This window comes from Pelophylax lessonae (genome assembly GCF_965119305.1).
Source record: "Pelophylax lessonae genome assembly, chromosome: 7".
Taxonomy (NCBI): domain Eukaryota; kingdom Metazoa; phylum Chordata; class Amphibia; order Anura; family Ranidae; genus Pelophylax; species Pelophylax lessonae.
In genome coordinates, this window is record NC_138774.1 from 177,985,640 (window position 1) to 178,009,741 (window position 24,102).

At 47.4% G+C, this 24,102-nt stretch overlaps 1 protein-coding gene across 1 annotated transcript in view; it reads left to right on the forward strand.

The window, feature by feature from the left end:
• Positions 1–2,540: 2,540 nt before the first annotated feature.
• RAB14 (RAB14, member RAS oncogene family) overlaps positions 2,541–24,102 on the forward strand; it is an 84,918-nt gene continuing 63,356 nt past the window's right edge. The window contains exon 1 of the mRNA XM_082262804.1: positions 2,541–2,719. The gene's annotated coding sequence lies outside the window, so the exon portion shown is untranslated. The remainder of the gene's footprint in view (positions 2,720–24,102) is intronic.

Genomic DNA, 24,102 nt, shown 5'->3' on the forward strand with positions numbered 1-24,102 from the left:
CCTTTACAACCACTTTAAAGCAGGACTAAACACATTCATTTAGCAGTTTCCCAAAAGTGTTACTTTTAATGCATGTGAATGATAACTGCCACATTTGCTTGTGTTCTCCAAGTGGAACTTTATGAACAAAATCAAAATGGGCAAGCAGGCAGAATTTTTAATGCAGAAGAGACATGCTTTGTTTCTTCTTCATTAAAATTACTCACCTGCCTGTCCGTCCCTGTACAGTGAGCTGCATGCGTGCAACTCGCTGCACAAATTCGGCAATGCCGAATCTGGCTGCACTCCCACGCATGCGTGGGAGTAAATGTCATGACATATTGGCTCGCTAATGAAAGCGGGCGGCGCTTGGAACCCAGAAACCGGCTGCTAGAAGATGTCGGTATGGAGTTTCAGGATGCCACATCGCTGGAGCTGAGGTGAGTATAGCTCTGCTTTAACCAACTGTCAAGCTATCAAATGGCTGGTACCATAACTGATCACATGTGCAGCACCATGGCAAGCGCCGATCAATCAGAGGATAAGATGGTAGCTTCCATGGCTGTAAAGAATAGGAGGGTTTAGCTCTGCTGGAAGCATCTGTCAGTTTCTTAGACAGATCCAATCTGTTTGACTTTGGAAAGGCAGGCATAGGTCTGTTTAAAGTAGGGATTGACCGATTATCTGCAATGCCGATATATCGGGGGCCTATATGCACTTTCCCCGATATATTGGAATTGGCCCCTGAGGTTACCGATATTGTTGATATTTCGGGAAAGTGCTGTACTGGAGTGATGCCTGCAGCTAAAGGCATCACCCCAGTACTGCCGGCGTCCATAGCCGACAGTCGGCTGTCTTGTAATGACAACCGATGCGGCTGAGAAGCCGCTCGACTGTCATTACAAGGAGCGGGAGGGGACGTCTCACTAGGATGATCACTAGTTTAAAGTGTAACTCCACTTTTGTTGAGAAAAAAACATTCCCCTCTGGGTGATTTCTGTACATTGCAAGGATTTTAACAAACTTTGTTGCAGATTCCTACCTTTTGTTATTCTGAAGAAATCCCTGTGTGTTTGTCTGTGTCCATGTGGGAAAGTGAGTCTAATGGGAGTGGTTTAATAATTATCAATCAGCTGCATACCTGCATACCTGCAGGGCACTAATGAGGAAAGCTGCTGGGCTTGCATCACATAAATGTGATTTGCTATTGGGAGTCTCCCACCGAAAATGACATTTTTGTTGCAGGGGATGCCTGAAATCTGACTTGTATCTTAGGCAGACTTCTGGGATAATTTGGTGAGCCAATCAGACAAGCAGGAAATTATGTTTCTGGGGTTTGGTCAGTATACATTCTGTGTACAGAACACCTCCAGGTAGCCATATTGCATTTTCAGAAAATTACAGCGGTTGCAGATTGAAAAGGAAAGGTAATTTTTAATAACATTCAATTACAATATGACTTGTGTCGCAATTGTGTACGCTATATATATATTTTTTTTCCCACAAAAGTGGAGTTACCCTTTAAATTTCTGTTTATTTGCACAGAAAAGATCTTCATCCTATTCCATTTTTGTGGACATAAACAGATGTCATCCGTTCTGTTTATGGAAGTTTTTTAGGCAGGAAACATACCTGTATTTTTGTTTATACCTTTTTAATCTATAAGGCGCCTTTCACATGGGTGCCTCTGCGAATCTGCCTGCTCAGAGGGGATCTCTCTGCTGATCCCTGCTGGGCAGGTGGATGACAGGTCCGTGTCTGCTCTGCGGAGTGGACTGGACACAGCCCACTCTTGTCTATGGGACAGTCAGATGTGAAGGAACCGCCTGTCTGTTTCCATCCAATGGGATCCACCAGAGGGATGAGGAATTGGTCCCATGTCTGTCTGTTTTTGGCAGACAGGATGGGATCGGATGGTGGCGGGTATCAGGACATACAGTATGTCCGCTAATATCCGCCGCTCCATAGAACAGACTAAAGGGTCTCTGAAAAACAGACAGGCGGACCTGGTCGGATCGCCCGTATGAAAGGGGCATAACTGGTTTCTTCAACAACTGAAAAAAAAAAAAAAAAAACGATCATGAAAACTCCACTGAAGACAGATGTGTAAACCAATGTAATCTGAAGCAGCATTCGTCAGTTGTAATTCTTAGCACACAACGTGAGTGAACTGACAATGTGTGGAAGGAGCTGCAGGTCAGTGACAGAAGGATGAGGATACCCTCAGCAGCCTTGAAGGCTCCACCTTTACTACCAGCTCAGGACTGGAGCAGTAGCTTGTCCTCCAGGAGAATAGCACTTCCTGTCCCCTCCTTTCACAAGGCCCCGCCCACCCTGTCAAGTCAGCTGCTAAAGAGCAGCGGCACCATGACAGGAGGCAGGTCAGCTACGGCAATACATCTCCTAGCAACCAATCAGCTACCCGTTCATACTCTATCCACGCCCTGGTGAAAGGAGAGGCGGGGCAGGATTGGTTGCCAGGGAAATGCGCACAGCCCAGGTTCCGCTCTTTCTTTTCCCCTGCGCATGTGACTTCGTGCTCGCGCTCCAGGTCCCTCCCGTTGCGGTTAGCGCTCGTCCCCGTCGGCTCCGCCCGCACCTCTGAGTCGCTGGGAGCGCGCAGGGAAACCCCGTGCAAGCGCCGCCGCCATCTTGGAGAGTGAGAGAGAGAGCGGAACCCCCGACACCAGCCGCACACACCCGGCCAGAGGAGGAAGAGAAGGGGGCATCTCTCCAACAGGTGAGGCACGCCCGGTACACCCGAATCTCAGCTGGGTTTTCGTGTGCACGCTCGGGGCTGGGTCACTTTGTACATCCAGCAGCATTCGGGTCGCTGTAGTCACAATCCAGCCCTGACACCCGCCTATGTCCCCTCCCCTGGATCCTGTCATCCGCCTCGCCTCAGATCTGCCCCTCTTATTGTCAGTGTCCCCCCTGTAGTCATCCTCCTTCCCCCAGAGGCCCTGTCACTCCCAATGGTACATCAAGGATTGGTCTCAGTCCCCCTGCACAGCCCTGTCACCCTCTTCCACCAATGGGCCCTGTCACTCTTAATGGTACACCCCAGATTGTACTCGGCCTCCCCTGTACAGCCCTGTCACCCTCTTCCACCAATGGGCCCTGTCACTCTTAATGGTACACCCCAGATTTTACTCGCCCCCCCCCCCCCCGAACGGCCCTGTTATCACAATGATACACCCCAGATTGGTCTCAGCCCCCCTGTACAGCCCTGTCACCCCCTTCCCCCAATGGGCCCTGTCACTCTTAATGGTACACCCCAGATTGTACTCGGCCTCCCCTGTACAGCCCTGTCACTCACAATGATACACCCCAGATTGGTCTCAGACCCCCTGTACAGCCCTGTCCCCCCCCCCCCCTTTCCCCATGGGCCCTGTCACTCCCAATGGTACACCCGGGATTGGTCTCAGTCCCCCTGCACAGGCCTGTCACCCCTCTTTTCCCCCAATGGGCCCTGTCACCCCCAATGGTACACCCCAGATTGGCATCAGGGGCCCCCCCCTGTACAGGCCTGTCACCCCCTCTTCCCCCAATGGGCCCTGGCGCTCCCAGTGGTACAACCTGGATTGGTCTCGGCCCCCCTGTACAGGCTTGTCACCCCCTTCCCCCATGAGCCCTGTAACTCCCAATGGTACAATGGTACATCCCGGATTGGTCTCTGCCCTCTCCTGTACAGGCCTGTCACTCCCCCCCCCCCCCCCCCAATGGGCCCTGTCTCTCCTCATGGTACACCCCGGGTTGGTCTCAGCCCCCCTTGTACAGCCATGTCACTCCCAATGGTACACCCCAGATTGGTCTCAGCCCCCCACCCCCACTTTCCCCAATGGGCCCTGTCACTCCTCATGATACACTCCGGATTGGTATTAGCCCCCCACCCCCACTGGGTTCTGTCACTCCTCATGGTACACCATGGATTGGTCTCAGCCCCCCACCCCTCCTTCCCCCAATGGGCCCTGTCACTCCCAATGGTACACCCCGGATTGAACTCGGGCCCCCTGTACAGCCCTGTTACCTCCAGCAGCCGGTGTCCCTGTTTTATACTCTGGATGAGGCTTCCATATTGCTCTGGGGGGCATTACACCAAATTGTTACCATCCATTGTGCTACACAACCTCCTGTCCTACTGCCCTGAGACCCCAAATATAACCCCTCCACTGATTCTGTGTCACTACACATTTCCCTGCTGTGTCCTGACTGCCTCCTCTGTCTGGGGGTTTCTGCTAGAACCTGACCCCAAATAGGCCCCCCATTCTGCTCCTCCTGTGTGGCCCGACACCCCTCTACAGCTATTGTTGTTGGATGGGGGGGGAGCTGATGACGGGAAATTCCCATCCCTGTGTCCTGTATGACTTACCCCAGGGACACATACACCCCCCTCACCCATATGTCACACTGACCCCCTCCAGGGGCCCTTTACCACCACCCCAGTAACACACAGATTATCTATAACATAAGGACCCCCCACCATAACCCGTCCAGGCATTGACTCCACTACACCTCTGAAGGTACGCTGTCCTATCTTGCACCAAGCTGTCAGTAGCAGATCTTTCAAGTCCTGTAAGTTGTGAAGTGGTGTCTCCATGTGTCTGACTTGTTTTTCCAGCACATCCCACAGATACTCGATTGGATTGAGATTTGGAGGCCAAGTCAATACCTCAGACTTGCTGTTGTGTTCCTCAAGCCGTTCTTGCATTCATCAGACCAGGCCTCCTCCTTCCACTGCTCTGTGGTCCAGGTCTGATGCTTACATGCCCATTGGAAGTGCTTTTGGGTGTAGATATGGGTCAGCATGGGCACCCTGACCAGTCTATGGCTATGCAGCCCCATATGCAACAAACCGAGATGCACTGTGTGTTTTCACACCTTCCTATCGGAATCGGCATTCTTTCTCTTTCAGAAATTTGAGCTACACTAGCTCTTCTATTGGATCGGATGGGCCAGCCTTCGCTGCCCACAACCCTGTTGCTGGTTTTCTTTCCTTGGACCATTTTTGGTCAGTCCTGACCACTGCAGACCAGGAACATCCCCGCTTGCTCTGACCCATCTTCCAGACATTACAATTTGGCCATCGTCAAAGTCCCTCTAATCCTTAGGCTTTCCCATTTTTTTTTCTGCTTCTCAACACTTCAACCTCAGGGACAACATGCTTACTTTTTTCACTTGTCATTGATCTTAATGTTATAGATCAGTGATGGTGAACCTTGGCACCCCAGATGTTTTTGAACTACATTTCCCATGATGCTCACAAACTCTGCATCATGGGAAATGTAGTTCCAAAACATCTGGGGTGCCAAGGTTTGCCATCGCTGTTATAGATGATTGGTGTGTGCTGCTCCCCACATATGACACTGACCCCCCGCCTTGGGGACTTATAGGACCACCCTGGTGTAGAATATATATATATATATATATAATTTTATATACCCTTCACATATGACACCCTCCCAGGTTTCTGTAAAACTAACCTAGTGTCTCATATGTACCTGATATGTCAGAATGCACTGGCTATTCTGGGGTCACATATCACTGTGAACCCCCTTGATCTGAGTTCTTTATGACTGTCCTAGTGTCACATATACTTCCCCTCCATATCAGATATAAACCCCCCACGTGTTATACTGCCCTTTTTCTGGGGGGGGGGGGGAGGGTCCTGTAAGGGGACTCTATTATAAACCACAACATATCACACCCCATGCTTCCATATTGGTAACCCCGGTGTCGCATATAAACCCCCCTACATATCACAGTGCCCTCTTAGTGACACCCTGAAATCTGACATTGCTCCCACATCCTCATTCCCTCTCATCACCCTGGCTTGGTCTTTCTTCCATTGTGTGCAGACCCAGGGTGACACATTGCATCACCTGTCAGTAGGAGGAGTTGCACCTTTCTGCCCTTCCTCTTTTGTTATTGCGTCTGCATCAGGCAGACAAGGAGTTAAAGCCATCCATCATGTGATCCTTTTGCCCAGGGTTGTCACTTGACCCCCCCAGTTGTGTGTGCGGAGGGGGGGCTGTTCCCGGAAGTGCGATCTGCTTCTTGTTTATCCTCCAGTTTTACCAATGGAGCCGTCTCCACCTTTATTTATCTCCAGGCCCGGAGTGTGTAAGATCGCCCAACGCTGGTGTGCTTGTTAACCCCTTCTCGGGTAACAACCGAAGGACAAAGCAAATGAATGCAGCCTTTCCAGTGAGACGTACGCAATTCTGACTGGGCCCTCTGGGCCAAGGAGGATTTTTCTTTTATCGTGGCCTGGAGATTTCACAGGCTATGTGAAGCTGGGCATTGCAGCAAATGGAGGTTTTTTGTGAATCGGTGCTGAGGGCCAGATCTTTGTATCATCTTAATAGGGAGATTTAATTTTATGATTTTGTCACCTTGCATGCCTGCAGTTTTGGGGGTTTGTTGGTGTTATTTGCTGTGTTTGGGGGTTACAGATGTGTGATTGTTGATTGAACACAAATGTCCCTTTCTGCATAGGCTTTTGTATTGTCTGCACTTTGTTGGGTATGATGAGGCAAATGCGGCACATGTGTGGCAAAACTGGTAATGGGTTATGTTACCACGTATGTATATAGGGTGAATGCTTGTGCCAAGTATGTGCAGCGTAGGTTGCCATGTTATGTACTTTTGTAGGATTTTTCTGATGCCCCTACCTCATGGGACACTGTCAGGTACCCATATACCACATAATATTATACAGCGCTGACACCTTGTATTCCTAGACTAGTATATGGTAATGATCTCTGCTGAGGTGTGTATGGCCTGTGGGAAGGGCTGGTGATCTTCATTGCCTGAAATAACCGGTCAGGTTTATTGCATTGTGGCTGATTACTCAGAGCACTCATCACTCACCTCCATTGTTTACCCAACATACAGTGGGTGTGATTTAGGGGAATCCGGTACTAAGAGGATATGGAGGCTGCCATTGCTGACCAGTTGCCTGGCTGTCATGATACTTTAAAGCAGTGTTCCTCAATTCCGGTCCTCAGGGCCCACTAACAGGCCAGATTTTAAGTATTACCTTGGGGAGATGCAGACTAGAATACTGCAATCACTGAGCAGCAAATGATATCACTTGTGATGTATTTCAGTTTTCTTGCAAACCTGGCCTGTTAGTGTGCCCTGAGGAATGGAGTTGAGAAACACTGTAAAGGCATAGTAAAGGCTTTACTACTTCTGAGTCACAGACACAAAATAGGCATGCAGATCAGGAGCTCTGACTTCACTTGATGCATGCTTGCTTGTTCCTGGTCAGTAAAGTCATTAGGATAATGCGCAGTGCCAGGCCCTGCATTCCTCCTGAAGTGATTTCCCTTATACAGCAAGTTTCCCCTTTGCTCTACACCTGGCATGCCGAGCCTGCAACCCAACACAACATCGTAAACTTAAGCCTCGTACACACACAACGATTATCGGCCGACCGATCGGATGTCTTTTGTCCAGTGTTGTTGTGTTGGTTGAAATGTTTTCTAGACTGCACACGAATTTTTTCGGCCAACAAAAACCAACTTCAGAAGTGATGTTATGTGCTGGTTTACTTTTCGTGTGTTTCTTCTCTGAGCATGCCCAGTCTTGCTCATCACATTTTTGTCTGCAGAAATCTGTACTGACTGACGGAAAATCGGCCGTTCTGGTGACGGCCAACAAAAATTTTATAGCATGCACACCAGATTTTGTTCGGCCGAAAAGTCACATTTGGTTGTCGGTAGCATCATACTAACAAGCCGAAAATCGGCTGATCGGACGTTGGCCCGAAAATTCACGGCCAACAATCGTTGCTGGTGTACGAGGCATTACTTACCTCCGGAAGATTTACCCCCCTCCCTTCATGACCAGACCATTTTTTGTGGTACAGCACTACGTTACTTTGACAATTACGCGGTTGTGCGACGCTGTACCCAAATAAAATTGATGTAATTTTTTTTTTTCTACAGAGCTTTCTATTTCATCACCTCTGCGGTTTTTATTTTTTTGCGCTATAAACAAAACGAGTGACAATTTTGGGGGAAAATTTTATTTTTTTTTTTTTTTAACTTTTTGCTACAAAACATATCTAATAACAAAATTGAAAATATCAAATTTCTTCATCAATTTAGGCCAATATGTATTCTGCTACATATTGTTGGTAAAAAAAATCCCAATAAGCGTTTATTAATAAAGTTATAGCGTCTACAAACTATGGGATTTTTTTTTTTTCCAGATTAGATTAATGGTTGCGAACAGCGACTGGTAGCAGGACTGCAATATTGTGGCGGACAATCGGACACTGACGCTTTGACACTTTTTGGGGGACCAGTGACACTAATACACTGATCAGTGCTAAAAACATGGATGGTCACTGTACTGATGACACTGGCTGGGTTAAACATCTATGGCGATCAAAGGTTTAACTGTGTACTGTGGGAGGTGATTTTACTAGGGGAAGGCATTGATTTATGTTCCTGCGTTGCAGGAGCACAGGTTCAATGCCTTTTCTACTCGCAGAACACTATCTGCCTTATTTACATAGGCAGATTGCCATTCTGGCTCTCTGCCTAATGATCAGCGGGTGGAGTCTGCAGTACCCGCAGATCAGCTCCCGCTGTGTATAATCACAGCAGGTGCGTGTCACAGGTGGCCCAGATCCAGAAATGTCGGACTGGTGGCAGTTTAAAATTTTTTTGTTCATTGACGGACACAGCTCCTGTCATTCTTGACCATTGGGCTATACTGCTTCCTGCAGGAGTAGGACACTAGGCAGAAAAAACTTCTGGCTACACCCATGGGCAGTTAAAGGGGGTATACTTTTTTTTTTTTTTTACCTAGTTCCTTGCTGGGATCTTTGGTCCTGGCAAAATATTTTAGATAGAATTTTTTTTTTTTGTCTTGGATTTTTTCCTGTGAGATCTACTTTCAACTGCCAGACTGGGCGACCGGCTGGATAATCTAGATCCAGTGGTCACCCCAGTCTGGCCAGCGCAGGCCTCAGCTGTGCGCTAGGTTGGCTGTGACATAGCCCCACTGAACAGGGGCTGGCCCTGCGAATTAGATGTTAAACACCTGGCCTCAGCCTGAGTCAGTGTTCCTCCTGGCTGATAGCCCCCAATTTCAATGGAGAGGAGGATCTGTCTGAAGCAGTGTCCACCTGGTTCCTGGTATGGTGAGTAGCTGTCCCCCCTCTGTACCTGGTGGGTTTTGGGGTGGACGTGAGTCCCTCCTTAGGACGGTCGAACCCCTGGGTTCCCATCTAGTGTCCCAATTCTGGGTCCCTGTAAGCCTTGTGGTGCCACACGGGGCCGCCATTTTGTTGTAGCCTGTGTATTCCTATACACGCCGGCCATGTTTGTGTAGTCTGGCGGCCATTTTCTTGTGGTTTGCCATTGTAAATAGTGGCCATGACAGGTGGAGCCCTGTGGGCGGCGAGTTCGGCGGTGTGAGCCTCTCCTTATCCCCTGGATCATTTAGCTTCCTGATCGCTGCACACGTAGTGCAGATTCTCCTGATGGTTGCAGGTGGTGAGTCTGGTGGGGTCCTCTCCCTCTCTTCTGATTGATCTGTGCCTTGTGCTTGGCAACTGGGTGTGCTGCCAGTGGGGTGGGGGTGTTCCCTTACCGTGTTACACTTTTTGTGGGGTCCCCCTAGTGAGTCATGGAGTCTTTGGAGCACATCTCCCCTCCTGACCCCCCTCTCTGAGGCTGCAGGGCACTCCCAACCAACCATCTATACACTGATGGCGGTCCCTTGCGTCCCGGGTGGAGGCGGTCTGTGGGCGACCGGCTAGCAAAAAGCGCCCCCCCGCCTTCCCCTGCCTCATCTATCTCCTCAGATCCTGAATCTGATTTGGCCGCCACAGACGTGGGTCACCCTTCTGGGTCTGCGACCATGAGCCTGGAATCCTTTGATAGTGAACATGATTGTTCCACGTCTGCGCACGAAAAGGCGCTGGTGGATGCACTGATTGTATCTGTGCGTGAGACCCTGAAAATGGACGCAGCTCAAGCTGCGACGGAGGTGCAGGTACCCTTTGGCACTCACAAGCCATCCAGAGAGGCAAAGGTGTTTTCCTTTCCCTGCTTATTTTGACAGAATTGTTGCTAAAGAGTGGGGACGACAAAAGCCACCCCGTGGGGTTCCTAAGCGCTTTGGCATTACCCCTATGAGAAGTTCCTTTTTAAGAAGTGGACTGTCCCACCGGTGGTGGACCCTCCGGTTTTCAGATTAAGGAAGGCAACCATGATTCCGGTTGAAGAGTCCCCAGCCTTTAAGGACCTGGCTGACCAGAAGGTGGAGGCGGTGGTCCGCACTATGTACACCTTAGCTGGTTTGACAATGAGGCCGGTATTTACCATTACCCTGGTGTCTGACCGAGTGGGCTAAGCTCCTACGCTGTGACCTGGAGGGAGAACAGCTCCCCCCTGCCTTTGCTGAGCTGGCAGACCAGCTGGTCCAGAGGCTGCAGTTTATCTGTGATGCCTCTTTGGATGCGGCTCCTCTGATGGCTCCGCCTCCGTGTTTTGGCGGTGGTGCTTAGGCTTGTCTTTTGGCTCAAATGCTGGTCTGCAGACCAGACTTCTAAAAAGGCCTTGACTGATCTTCCCTTTCAAGGAGATCCCCTATTTGGAGTTACCCTGAATAACATCATTAAAGGTCTCACAGGGGGGAATTGTACCTTTCTTCCGCAGGCTACTAAGGGCAAGGAACCTCGTAGTAGATGTGGACCATCCTTCTCGGCTCATACGATTAATTTTTTTTGTCCCTCAGGGTCGACTGACAAGGGCTCTAAACCTTTCAGGGCCGCCTATGGCGGATCCAAAACAAACCTGGTCTGACAGGTTGAGAGCGGTTTTCTCCAGACCCGTGGACAAGGCTCCTTCAGCACCTGTATCGAGGGTGGGAGGACGTCTTCGCTGTTTACCGAACCCGTGGACTTCCTGGTACAACACAAGTGGGTCCACAGTCATTTGGTCCAGCTACAAGATCGAGTTTCACTCTTGTCCCCTGGCAAGGTTTTTTCCTTCTAACCTGCGCCTGTCCCCAGACCGGTTACAGGGTCTGTTTGGGGCAGTACAAGACCTGTTCCTTCAAAGGGACTGATTGTCTCGACCTCGGAACGTTTTCAGGGTTTTCACTATAACCTGTTCGCAGTCCCCATGAAGGAAGGCAAAGTGCGTCCAATCCTGAACCTCAAGGCGCTAAACTGCTTTGTGCGGGTACAGAAGTTAAGAATGGAGTCCATTTGACACTCATGACATCACTTCTGGGTTTTTGCATGGAGACCCGATCAGAGCCGAATGCAGCTTTGATCGGGTCTTTGGTGGCTGTGCAGGCTGGTTGCCTGGGTCTCCTGGTGGGACGGGAGACTCGGCGACCCACGGAAGGTGGTGGGAGGGGGCGGGGGGGCGTCCCCTCCCGCTTCTTGTAATAACAGCCGAGCGGCTTCTCAGCTGCATCGGTTGTCATTACAAGACAGCCGACCGTCGGCTATGGACGCCGGTACCGGGGTCATGCCTCTAGCTGCGCGGCATCACTTCGGCACATGCACTTTCCCAAAATATCGGCAATATCAGTAACCTCTGGGGCCGATTCCGATATATCGGGAAAAGTGCATATCGGCCCTTGATATATCGGCTTTGCCGATAATCAGTCGATCCCTATTGGAAAGTGATCACCACGAATGCCAGCCTGTCCGGCTGGGGAGGCGTCCTCGGCAAAAATTCTGCTATGGGGATCTGGACACTGGAAGAGTCCAGACTATCGATCAATGTCCTGGAACTTTGAGCAATCAGACCGTGTCTGGATCATTAGACACATCGTCTTCTGGGATGCCCAGTGCACATTCAATCGGATAATGCCACAGCCGTGGCTTATGTCAATCACCAAGGGGGGCACAAGAAGTCCCCTGGCGGCTCTGGAGATAGTCGGCATTCTAAGGTGGGCAGAGTGGTTCATTCCAGCCTTCTCCGCTGTACACATTCCCGGGGTGCAAAATTGGCAGGCGTTGGACCACGGGGAGTGGTCCCTTCATTCGGAGGTGTTTCATCAGAGGTGGATCTGTTGGCATCTCGGGTCAACAGAAAGGTGCAGAGGTTTGTGGCTTGGTCAAGGGACCCACTGGGGTCAGTATCGTCTGATCTACACTTTCCCTCCAATCAAGCTTCTGCCCAGACTCCTATGCAAAAGGGAATTCTGGTCATCTTAGTGGCCCCAGACTGGCCTTGCCGGGCTTGATACTCTGATCTGGTGGGGCTGGTCGCTGACGTTCCGTGGGAGGATAAGCTGTCCCAAGAACCAATCGTCCATCTTGCTTTACAATCGCTGGCTTTGACGGCTGCTAAAGGATAGAGGTTTGTCTGAGTCGGTTATTCCTATGTTGTTAAAAGCTAGGAAAGCTACTTCAAGGAAGATCTACCATTGTACGTGGAAGACGCACATTGCGTGGTGTCAGTCTTTTGGGGTTCATCCTCGCTTCTTCTTGGTGGCTCGGATCTTAACCTTCAACGGGGGTTGAACAGAAATTGGCCTTGGCGGTCTTTTTCCAACCTTTGGCCACACACTCCCTGTTGCATCCTTTTTTTTTCTTTTTTAGGTTATCTGACATTTGGTCCCTCCACTGCGGGCTCCGTTACCGCCTTGGGATCTTATGGTGCTTTTCCACTGCAAGTACCGGCTTGGCTCTACTCGGCCCTGCTTGGCCCGGTTTGCTTTTCCACTGCTGGTACCGCATGGTACGGTGTTGGAACGGTTCGGTACGGTACGGTATGGTTTGCTTTTCCACTAAAGTAGTACTAAAGTTAAGTGGGTGGGATAACAACGGGGTGGGTGGGATTCTCTGACCAATCAGTGGCTAGTAGTAACTGCATGCAAAGGATTGTGGGATATGGTACCGGGTATGGTACCTCTTGGAACCACAATCGAGGTGGTACTGTTTTTGAGAGCCGTACCATTCGGTTCCATGCAGTGGAAAAGTGCCGCTGTACCGAACCGTTCCTACACCATACCATGCGGTACCAGCAGTGGAAAAGCACAAAAGCAATCCGAACCGTTCGGTTCCATGCAGTGGAAAAGCGCCTTTAGTTTAGTGCTTTCAGCTCTACGGGAGATTCCCCTGCTTACGCTGTCCCAGAAAGTGGCCTTTTTGTTGGCCATCACCTCTGCGTGCAGTGTGTCGGGACTGGTGGCGTTATCCTGTCGTTTACCTTATCTGGTGATTCACAAGGTTGTGCTTCGCCCCCTGTCCTTCATTCCTTCCTAAGGTGGTCTCTGACTTTCATTTGAATGAAGACATTGTGTTGCCTTGGATGTGGTCCAGGCAATTGGGGTGTACCTGGCAGCTACAAAGTCTTTCAGGAAGTCAGACTCTCTATCTGTGCTCACGGATGGACCTCGCAAAGGGTTGTCCGTTTCCTCTTGTGACCATTTCCAGATGGATCAGACAGTTGTTCAGGCCTATTCCATCAGGGGTCAGGTTCCTCCTTTCCCTGTCAAGGCGCACTCTACTAGGGAGCTTAGTGCCTCCCGGGCCTTCCATCATCAAGCGTCAGTAACGCAGGTTTGCAAGACGGCCACCTTGTGTGTTGGCATCTGCAGGTTCTTCCTTTGGCCGCAAGGTTTTGCAGGCTGCTGTTTAAGAGGACCTGCTCCTCTTTCAATGTGTATGGTTTTTTTCAGGTGGGCTCCAGTTTTTGGTTGAGCCACTGTTGCTTGGTTGGCTAATGTTTAGCCTTGGGAATTTCTTGCTGTTTCCTACCCCTCATGTTTGGGACATCTCAATGGTCAAGAATGACAGGAGCTTTGTCTGTCAATGAACGAAAGAGAAAATTGAATTTTTGACTTACTGTAAAATCCATTTCTCTGATCATTGACGGACAGAGCACCCACCCAGCTATAATTCTCCTGACACTGCTTGTAACAAAACTGAGTGACTATAGCAGGAAGAGGGATTATACCCCCTGGGACTGCCCATGCGTGTAGCTAGAAGTTTTTTTTTTTTATTCTGGATAGTGTCCTTCTCCTGTAGGGGGCAGTATAACCCAATGGTCAAGAATGACAGGAGCTGTTGTCCGTCAATGAACCTCAGAGAAATTGATTTTTTGGTATGTCAGAAATCCCCCCCCCCTTTTTTTTTTTTTTTTTTTTTCTTTTTTTTTTGATTTTCTGTAAAAATGTGTTTACACTTGGCAAACAAATGTGGCCAGGGAAAAATTGACAGTGGCTCTTTACTGGAGTTTTTTAGGTTTTATTCCACTCTTCTCAATCATGCCTTATTCGTGTCATCATTACCTATATTTGTGAGCAACTATTTTCAAGGATGGGGTATATGAAGGACAGTGTCAAATATTGTACTAGTGTTATGTTTTCCTCCTTTTTACTTTTTATAATTAAAAAAATAATACAAATGAAGTTTTATAACTCAACACACATTATCAATATCAGTGATCGACGATAACTTGTGATCTGCCCGACTTTTTCTGCTTATCAGCTCTCCTTATTTAATATAGATTTATTTAAAAAGGAGAAAAAGAGCTGGTCACTGAGTCAACAAGTTTCAGGAAAATGCCAACTTCATCATGGCTTATAAATGAAGGATATTGTATACTGGACTGGATATAGATACTGAACTGGATGGGGATAATGTATTTCATGTGTGGCCTTATACAATTTCTCTTCTTCCATTGTGGCCCAGGAAAGTCAAAAGGTTGGGCACCCCTTCTCTACACGGATAATCTAGTGTGGGCCATTTAGGCAAGAAGGCTGACCTGGCCGGCCACCGCTGCTCAAACCAACTGCTCACAGAACATATGTTTTATTACTCAACAGATTCAAAAATTGTATATTTTGATGGTGATGTTTTTGTGGCGGTGTGTAAATCCTTGTTTTTTTTTTTTTTTTTCAGTAAAGTCATAGGGACAGATTAGATCCCTCTGTGAGAAGCTGCCTGCGGTAATTCACATAACTCTGTGTATATGCCATCAAAACTGCTCAGATAAAAGGACATCACTAAGGTCTAGATTATCTATTCCATTTTTTCCATGACTGGTCACTGTGGCATGGTCCTGCTGTACAGTAATCGGTGCTAAGGCTGTAGAAGTAAATGCACCAATACAAGCAGTCTTGTCATTTCATTCTGTTAACCATCTTAGATGACAATGCAGATTGCTGCTAGCCGTACTGGAGCAATGCTGGTAGAAGGGTCACTCCTGTACTTAAAAATGACCGCTAGTGTTGGATATTTTTTTTTTTTGTTAAGTGCTCTTACAATAAACATGTAGGTCAGGATGTCTGACCTACATGTTTCTGCATGCTTGTTTAGGATCTGTGACTCAGAAAACATATTTGCAAATTTTACATTTTTGCATACATGTTTAAATGCACATTTTCGGCCCAAGGGTTATGTAAAGCCCTAAGGGGCAATTGACACATCAAAAAAACCCTCCAGATCCATTACGGATGCTTTTCTGCATGCGCTGTTTTATTGTATTTTAACTAGAGGCATCATCCCGGTATAACCCCGCAAAGTCAGCCAACGTACCCAAACATGTGAGTAAAAACCTCAGTATAAATAGAGCGTGCAGCACATCAGAGTGCCCTGTCCGCCTTACGCGTATCGTCCTTCACTTGATCACGCCTCTGATGATGTCAAGTGTATGAAGATACGTGTAAGGCGGACCAGGCACTCTGATGTGCTGCACGCTCTATTTATACTGCGGTTTTCATTCACATGTTTGAATCTACATCCATGTAAGTGCATTACAGTAAAACCTTGGATTGAGAGTAACTTGGTTTGAGAGCATTTTGCAAGACAAGCAACATTTTTAAATACATTTTGACTTGATAAACAAGCAATGTCTAGATATACAAGTAGCGTCACGTCACAACTTAGTATAAAAGAGGAGAGGCGCCTCTAAGTGTAGCAATATGGTTGCATTTAATGAAGGTACAAGATTTAGCAACTCACATGGTTGATGATTAAAAGAGGCACATCTAAGTATGCAGGTAAAGATGTCTACATAGACCACCCTCCGCACTGCCATCAACGTCATCCCTTCCACGCTGCGCCCCACGAGCGCTTCAAGCCTCGCTTTCAGATTGCTCTACTGCAGGGGAGTCATTAAATGTAACCATATTGCTACACTTAGAGGCGCCGCTCTTCTCTTTTATACTCTGTAGCTCCTGCTGGATTTTGTTTCTAATCCCCTTGTAGAGGCGCCATTTGTGATGGATATTTTATGGTTGCACAACCTATCACATTGCTATAATCTTTTTATGTGGACAATAAACTGAAAGAGTTGTGAAAAAAACAGGGCTTAACAAATTTTGCCTGAAATCTAGGAGCCAGCTAAAAAAGTTAGGAGCCAGTTTTTTTTTTTTTTTCTTTTAAACTAACAGCTAAGCTTTAGTTAGTAAAACAGATACTAAATTTACACATAAATACGACTAGAACCCCACTCTCCTCTATAGCGCAATTGGATGGAAACAGACTGTCTGTCTCTTTCCATCCGATGCCATCTGATCTGATCCACTGGGTGGATAGAAAATAGAACCACCATCCGTCTGTTTTTGGCGGACAGGATCAGATGGCGGCAGATTACCGCTCCATAGAGGAGAATGAAGGGTCCGATCAGGTCTGCCTGAAAAACTGACAGGCGGACCTGATCAGACAGCCCGTGTGAAAGGGGCCTTCGGCTGTGGCATGGCGATGAGGGGGGGAAAAAAAAAAGATTATATTTTTATATATATATATATATATATATATATATATATATATATATATATATATATATATATATATATATATATATATATTTTTTAATAATTGAAAAAATAAATTTAATAATAATAATAACCACACTCCCTATCCACTTACCTTTTTAAGCAAAGGTAAGTGGACAGGGAGATGAAGCCTGCCAAAACTTCTCTCATCTCCTCTTAGGAAGGAGATGGGAATGCATTAACAGTAGGGCTGCGCATCTTTACTTACCTCACGATTCGATGCGATTACGATTATTAGGGTCGCGATTCGATACGATTCGATTCCGCGATGCATCACGATTACTGCCCATGCCCAGCCCACTCCCCAACGGTTTTCAAAACTTTATAAAAAAAAAAAAAAAAAAAAAAAAAAAAATCAAGCATTAAAGAATCATTTTTATTTTCATTTGCTTTTAAAGAAAAGCGCACGCAACCTCGGGCAATAACGCTTTAATAAAGGACAATAACACAGTACATTGGAATTGCACTCACACTTTTCCTTTAAGACAATCGCTTTACAGCATTCCAACAGGAGCTACTCACTCCTCCCGTCCCTCCAGATGGTGACTCTGCGGTCTCCTCATCCGCGGCTGCCACCGCTGTATCCCCGCTCTCCTTCACTTCCTGTGTTGCCTGGTCACCGGATGCCGGTTCTAGTGCGCCTGCACACTATACCAACGTGATCTACGGCGCCTCAGGAGAGCCTCAGCCAAAGCCGGAGCCACAAGTTGTACGGAGCTGCGAGGTGGGGGATTCAAGACACGGGTGCACTGCCTCTGCTGTTACTACGGACAACGCGTTTCGGAGGCTGAGCCTCCTTCCTCAGGTCCCACCTTGCTTCCTGCTAACGCCCTTCCCTATATACCCGGGATACCATCGGCCCTAATTATATAGTTGTGTATTCTTAAAGGGGCCAGTAACCGATAATCCTTATCCACCTTGGCTGGGACGGGAGAAGCAAGGGGCTATCCACTTTTAAAAAACATATATTAAAAATACAGTTTAAGATACAATTTAAAACAGTACAATACCAGCGCAGATATTAACCAGAGCTATTATAGATACATGTTTGGATATCACATTCCCTACATAGCAATGGTTGTCTCCTGCTTAAAATACATAAACGTATCCTAAAAGTATATCAGCATTTCCTAATACCAATAGTCGACAGATCATATTAATTCCACATTATCTCTCATCCATCTACCAAAATAATTTCATAAGTCAGGATAATACACATAATAAATAAAAAAAAAAAAAAAAAAAAAAAAAAAAAAAGAAAAAAAAGGAGGATACTAGTCTCATTAAAATACAATAAAATAAGATTCAATTCCGTATGGCACATATACAAATATCAATTAGTATATGAAAATACTACTCCATATAGGCCAACCAAATATACTACATGGCAGTTGTTTATATTTCTCATATATATATATACACACACACACATGAGAAATACATATACCTACACATACCCATCGGTGGTGACACCCTGAGTATCCCCAAAAAAATATAATATATATCTGTACATATACACCGACTCTCATACCCAGCTGCTCAGATATTGTTGTATGGACACGAATGTGCGTATGCCTCCGTGCACACTTCACAGACACATGGCCGGGCAGGGACTATGTTCCCTACCCCTAGTAATTGGTAGGCCAATTGTAGCAGCCATGGAGAGTATTACCAGCAGACTCTCCCAATATGTGGATCTCCATCTACAGCCGATAGTTATATCACTCCCGGCATACATTAGGGATTCCACACAGGTGCTGGAGATACTACAGAATTATAGGTGGGAACCCAACTATCTGTGGCTATCCCTGGATGTGTGCTCCCTGTATACTTCGATACCCCATGAGGGTGGACTAAAGGCCGTAGAACACTTCCTGTCGGGTGCGGAGTACCTCAATCCGGACCAGTCAGGATTTATCAGTGCTTGCACGCAGTTTGCACTGGAAAGGAATTATTTCGAGTTCCAGGGTAAACACTATAGACAGATTTCAGGCACTGCGATGGGCGCGCATTTTGCACCATGCTACGCAAACTTATTCATGGGGTTTTGGGAAAAATTCCATATCTGGATGCAGAACCCGTTTGCACAGCATTTGGTGTACTATGGGCGTTACATCGATGATGTAATAGTGATATGGGATGGTACAGCTGACAGGGCAGTAGAATTTGTGAACTACTGTAACACCAATCCGTATGGCATTAGGTTTACGCATGTACTAGATGCGAAGTCCCTTGTATTTTTGGATCTAGAATTGACCTGGAATGAAGAAGGGGCTATCACCTCCAAAACGCACTTTAAGGAAACAGCAGGTAACTCTTATTTACATTGGAAGAGCTGCCATTTGCCCAAATGGAAAGAAAACATACCCTACAGTCAATTCTGTAGGCTGCGTAGAAATTGCACAGATACTGAGCAATATCTGTTGCAAGCAAAAATTTTAGAGAAAAAATTTATGGAGAAAGGGTATGCTGTGCAGCACATACAAAAAGCCAGAGATCGCTATATAGAAGGCTGTAGTAGCAAGGCAGCTGTGGAGAACGGTGCTCCCCGAGAGGTTATGTTTATTACAAAATTCAATAACCAACATTGGGCCATTAAGAGAGCTTTGCAGAAACATTGGCCTATTCTGCAGCAGGATGCAGCCTTGGGTAGAGTGCTCCCCAAAAAACCCAAAGTGGTGTTCAGGCGGGCTAGCAATGTAAAGAGTCTGGTTGCTCCAAGCAAAATAAAAAGTATGAAATGCCATAATAAAGCATCCACTATCCCAGTTCTCTTTAATATGGTAGGCTCCTACAAATGCAAGCAGAGCAGATGTAAGGCTTGTGCATTTATGCAACATGGCAAAAGTAGCTTTACATCAGTTGCAGGGCACACCTATAATATCAAACAATTCATTAGCTGTGGTACACAGTTTGTGGTCTATGGCTTGAGGTGCCCATGTGGCTTAATTTATGTTGGCAGGACAGTTAGAGCAATGCGCACCAGGTTTGGCGAACATCGCCGGTTTATTGAGCAGAAAAAAGACAAGCACAGCGTGCCAAGACACTTCTGTAAAGCGCATGGTGGGGATACTGCAGGCCTGGAACTATTTGGGATTGAAGCCATATCTATGACTCTCCCAGAAGGTGAAAGGTTTGCGATCCTGTGCAAGCAAGAAACATTCTGGATCTTTACGCTTGGGTCCATGTCGCCGGGTGGGCTCAATGAGGAGCTGGAAGTCAACACGATCATTTGACATATCAGTACGGGGGTGTGGGCATGGTAGAGTGGGTTCTAGCACATGCACATACACATGGTTACTAGGGGTAGGGAACATAGTCCCTGCCCGGCCATGTGTCTGTGAAGTGTGCACGGAGGCATACGCACATTCGTGTCCATACAACAATATCTGAGCAGCTGGGTATGAGAGTCGGTGTATATGTACAGATATATATTATATTTTTTTGGGGATACTCAGGGTGTCACCACCGATGGGTATGTGTAGGTATATGTATTTCTCATGTGTGTGTGTGTATATATATATATGAGAAATATAAACAACTGCCATGTAGTATATTTGGTTGGCCTATATGGAGTAGTATTTTCATATACTAATTGATATTTGTATATGTGCCATACGGAATTGAATCTTATTTTATTGTATTTTAATGAGACTAGTATCCTCCTTTTTTTTCTTTTTTTTTTTTTTTTTTTTTTTTTTTTTTATTTATTATGTGTATTATCCTGACTTATGAAATTATTTTGGTAGATGGATGAGAGATAATGTGGAATTAATATGATCTGTCGACTATTGGTATTAGGAAATGCTGATATACTTTTAGGATACGTTTATGTATTTTAAGCAGGAGACAACCATTGCTATGTAGGGAATGTGATATCCAAACATGTATCTATAATAGCTCTGGTTAATATCTGCGCTGGTATTGTACTGTTTTAAATTGTATCTTAAACTGTATTTTTAATATATGTTTTTTAAAAGTGGATAGCCCCTTGCTTCTCCCGTCCCAGCCAAGGTGGATAAGGATTATCGGTTACTGGCCCCTTTAAGAATACACAACTATATAATTAGGGCCGATGGTATCCCGGGTATATAGGGAAGGGCGTTAGCAGGAAGCAAGGTGGGACCTGAGGAAGGAGGCTCAGCCTCCGAAACGCGTTGTCCGTAGTAACAGCAGAGGCAGTGCACCCGTGTCTTGAATCCCCCACCTCGCAGCTCCGTACAACTTGTGGCTCCGGCTTTGGCTGAGGCTCTCCTGAGGCGCCGTAGATCACGTTGGTATAGTGTGCAGGCGCACTAGAACCGGCATCCGGTGACCAGGCAACACAGGAAGTGAAGGAGAGCGGGGATACAGCGGTGGCAGCCGCGGATGAGGAGACCGCAGAGTCACCATCTGGAGGGACGGGAGGAGTGAGTAGCTCCTGTTGGAATGCTGTAAAGCGATTGTCTTAAAGGAAAAGTGTGAGTGCAATTCCAATGTACTGTGTTATTGTCCTTTATTAAAGCGTTATTGCCCGAGGTTGCGTGCGCTTTTCTTTACAGATTTGAATTGTTTTGATCCGCCCCCCCCAGTGGAGTGAGAGAGGAGCAGCAGCAACCAGGACATTTCAGCCAAAAAAACATACAAACAAAGGAGGTGAACACATGGACAGCGCCATGGGCTGGTGAAGTACTCCTCTTTGTACTTGTTGCATATCAGCATGTGCAGGATCTGTCCTTTTTGATTTGCTTTTAAAGGACACTCTTGTCACACTACAGGAGAGGGTCAGAGATGTCACACTACAGGAGAGGGTCAGAGACTGCAGACACACTACAGGAGAGGGTCACAGACTGCAAACACACTACAGGAGAGGGTCACAGACTGCAGACGCACTACAGGAGAGGGTCACAGACTGCAGACGCACTACAGGAGAGGGTCAGAGACTGCAGACGCACTACAGGAGAGGGTCAGAGACTGCAGACGCACTACAGGAGAGGGTCAGAGACTGCAGACGCACTACAGGAGAGGGTCAGAGACTGCAGACGCACTACAGGAGAGGGTCAGAGACTGCAGACGCACTACAGGAGAGGGTCAGAGACTGCAGACGCACTACAGGAGAGGGTCAGAGACTGCAGACGCACTACAGGAGAGGGTCAGAGACTGCAGACGCACTACAGGAGAGGGTCAGAGACTGCAGACGCACTACAGGAGAGGGTCAGAGACTGCAGACGCACTACAGGAGAGGGTCAGAGACTGCAGACGCACTACAGGAGAGGGTCAGAGACTGCAGACGCACTACAGGAGAGGGTCAGAGACTGCAGACGCACTACAGGAGAGGGTCAGAGACTGCAGACGCACTACAGGAGAGGGTCAGAGACTGCAGACGCACTACAGGAGAGGGTCAGAGACTGCAGACGCACTACAGGAGAGGGTCAGAGACTGCAGACGCACTACAGGAGAGGGTCAGAGACTGCAGACGCACTACAGGAGAGGGTCAGAGACTGCAGACGCACTACAGGAGAGGGTCAGAGACTGCAGACGCACTACAGGAGAGGGTCAGAGACTGCAGACGCACTACAGGAGAGGGTCAGAGACTGCAGACGCACTACAGGAGAGGGTCAGAGACTGCAGACGCACTACAGGAGAGGGTCAGAGACTGCAGACGCACTACAGGAGAGGTTCAGAGACTGCAGACGCACTACAGGAGAGGGGCAGAGACTGCAGACGCACTACAGGAGAGGGGCAGAGACTGCAGACGCACTACAGGAGAGGGGCAGAGACTGCAGACGCACTACAGGAGAGGGGCAGAGACTGCAGACGCACTACAGGAGAGGGGCAGAGACTGCAGACATGGTACAAGAGACGGCCAGCAGGTAAGTATGTTAGCTTTTTTATTTTATAGAAAAAAAAATAATAATACCCTTTAGTATCACTTTAACAAATCATTGCTGAGTCTTTTGGTAGCAACTTAGATAGAATGCAGGTCAACAACATCAATGAAAGAAAAAAAAAAAAAAAGGAAGGCATTCTATCTACAAGTATAGTACTTGTAGATAAGTGGATGTTTCCAGGTGGGAAAGTTTATAGGGAAATCTTAGGAAGAACTAGACAGAAAAAAGCCCCATTGTGATAGGCACAGTAGTACACGGACTGGAGGTACAGCAGAGGTGGGGGATGGGCCACTTCTATGCTGCACTCACTCACTCCTCACTTACTTTTAGCATGACAGGCTGGTCTCTCATCTTCCGAGCACTCCTAGCAGTGCACCCCTCCTCCTCCTCCCCTCGCAGCTCATTTCCTGAAGCAGACTGTTTCTTCCGAGGGATGTGATGATAGCTGCAGCCATGTCTGTGTCGGCTTTGAGCAGGACTACACCCGCCCATGGGGGAGGTGAGAGCTACAAATCCCGAGGAAGGGGGAGAGCGTGGTTGGGGCGGCCCGTTGGTGTGCTGCAGCGCCCGCCTCCTGAGGCTACACACCATCCAATGAGAGGGCAACATCGCCGGATGCAGCCAGGCCACCTCTGCATATTAATCCAGCCATGACACTTCTGTGGAGGGGGGGAGGAGCCAGGAATCGATTATTCAGGGTTCCCGCATCGATGCAGAATCGCGAAGGGTCGAATCGCGATGCATTGATCTTTCGATTATATTCCGCAGCCCTAATTAACAGGCAGTGGAAACAGTCATTACTCCCGGCCACCACAAGAGGCAAATGCGACCTGGCGCCCGGGGTTTGTCAAGCCCTGGAATAAATGGTTGTGGAACAAATCATTTGAGTTTCTATTATTTCTTATGGGGGAAATTTGCTTTGATATACAAGTGCTTTGGATTACAAGCATGTTTCCGGAACGAATTATGCTCGCAATCCAAGGTTTTACTGTACTTTTTTCAATTAAGTTGCTCGTTTTTACGTACTACACCATTGGCCTGCATTTGTCCTCCTGAGGCATTACCTTTCTGGTTGGAGCTTTCTAAGTGGTTCAGGCTGGTGTTGTCCTTCTGCATTGTCCTGTGAGTGGAGAGTTTGGGTGTCATCACAGACCGGAGGAACTTTGAGGGATCCTTTATGTCAAGTGCTTCTGGAATGCTCTGGCGCTTTTTGATCGCTCTGTAAGAGGTCAAACTCTCTGGTAAGCAGATTTGACTGTCACTTTTGGGTGATCATACGTTTTCCCCACTACACACTGGTGATTGGATGATCTGGACTGGTTTCCTCCCTCTCCTCCGTCAACTCCATCTAAGATTTTGGGACTTTTGTCTATACTGTTTTTTGTATATTTGCATATTCAAGTCTGAAAATTGGCCTGGGCAAGAAGAGGGGTGATAGTGTCCAGTATTGAAGTGGTTAAACTAGTTTTCCAGCAAGCCCATT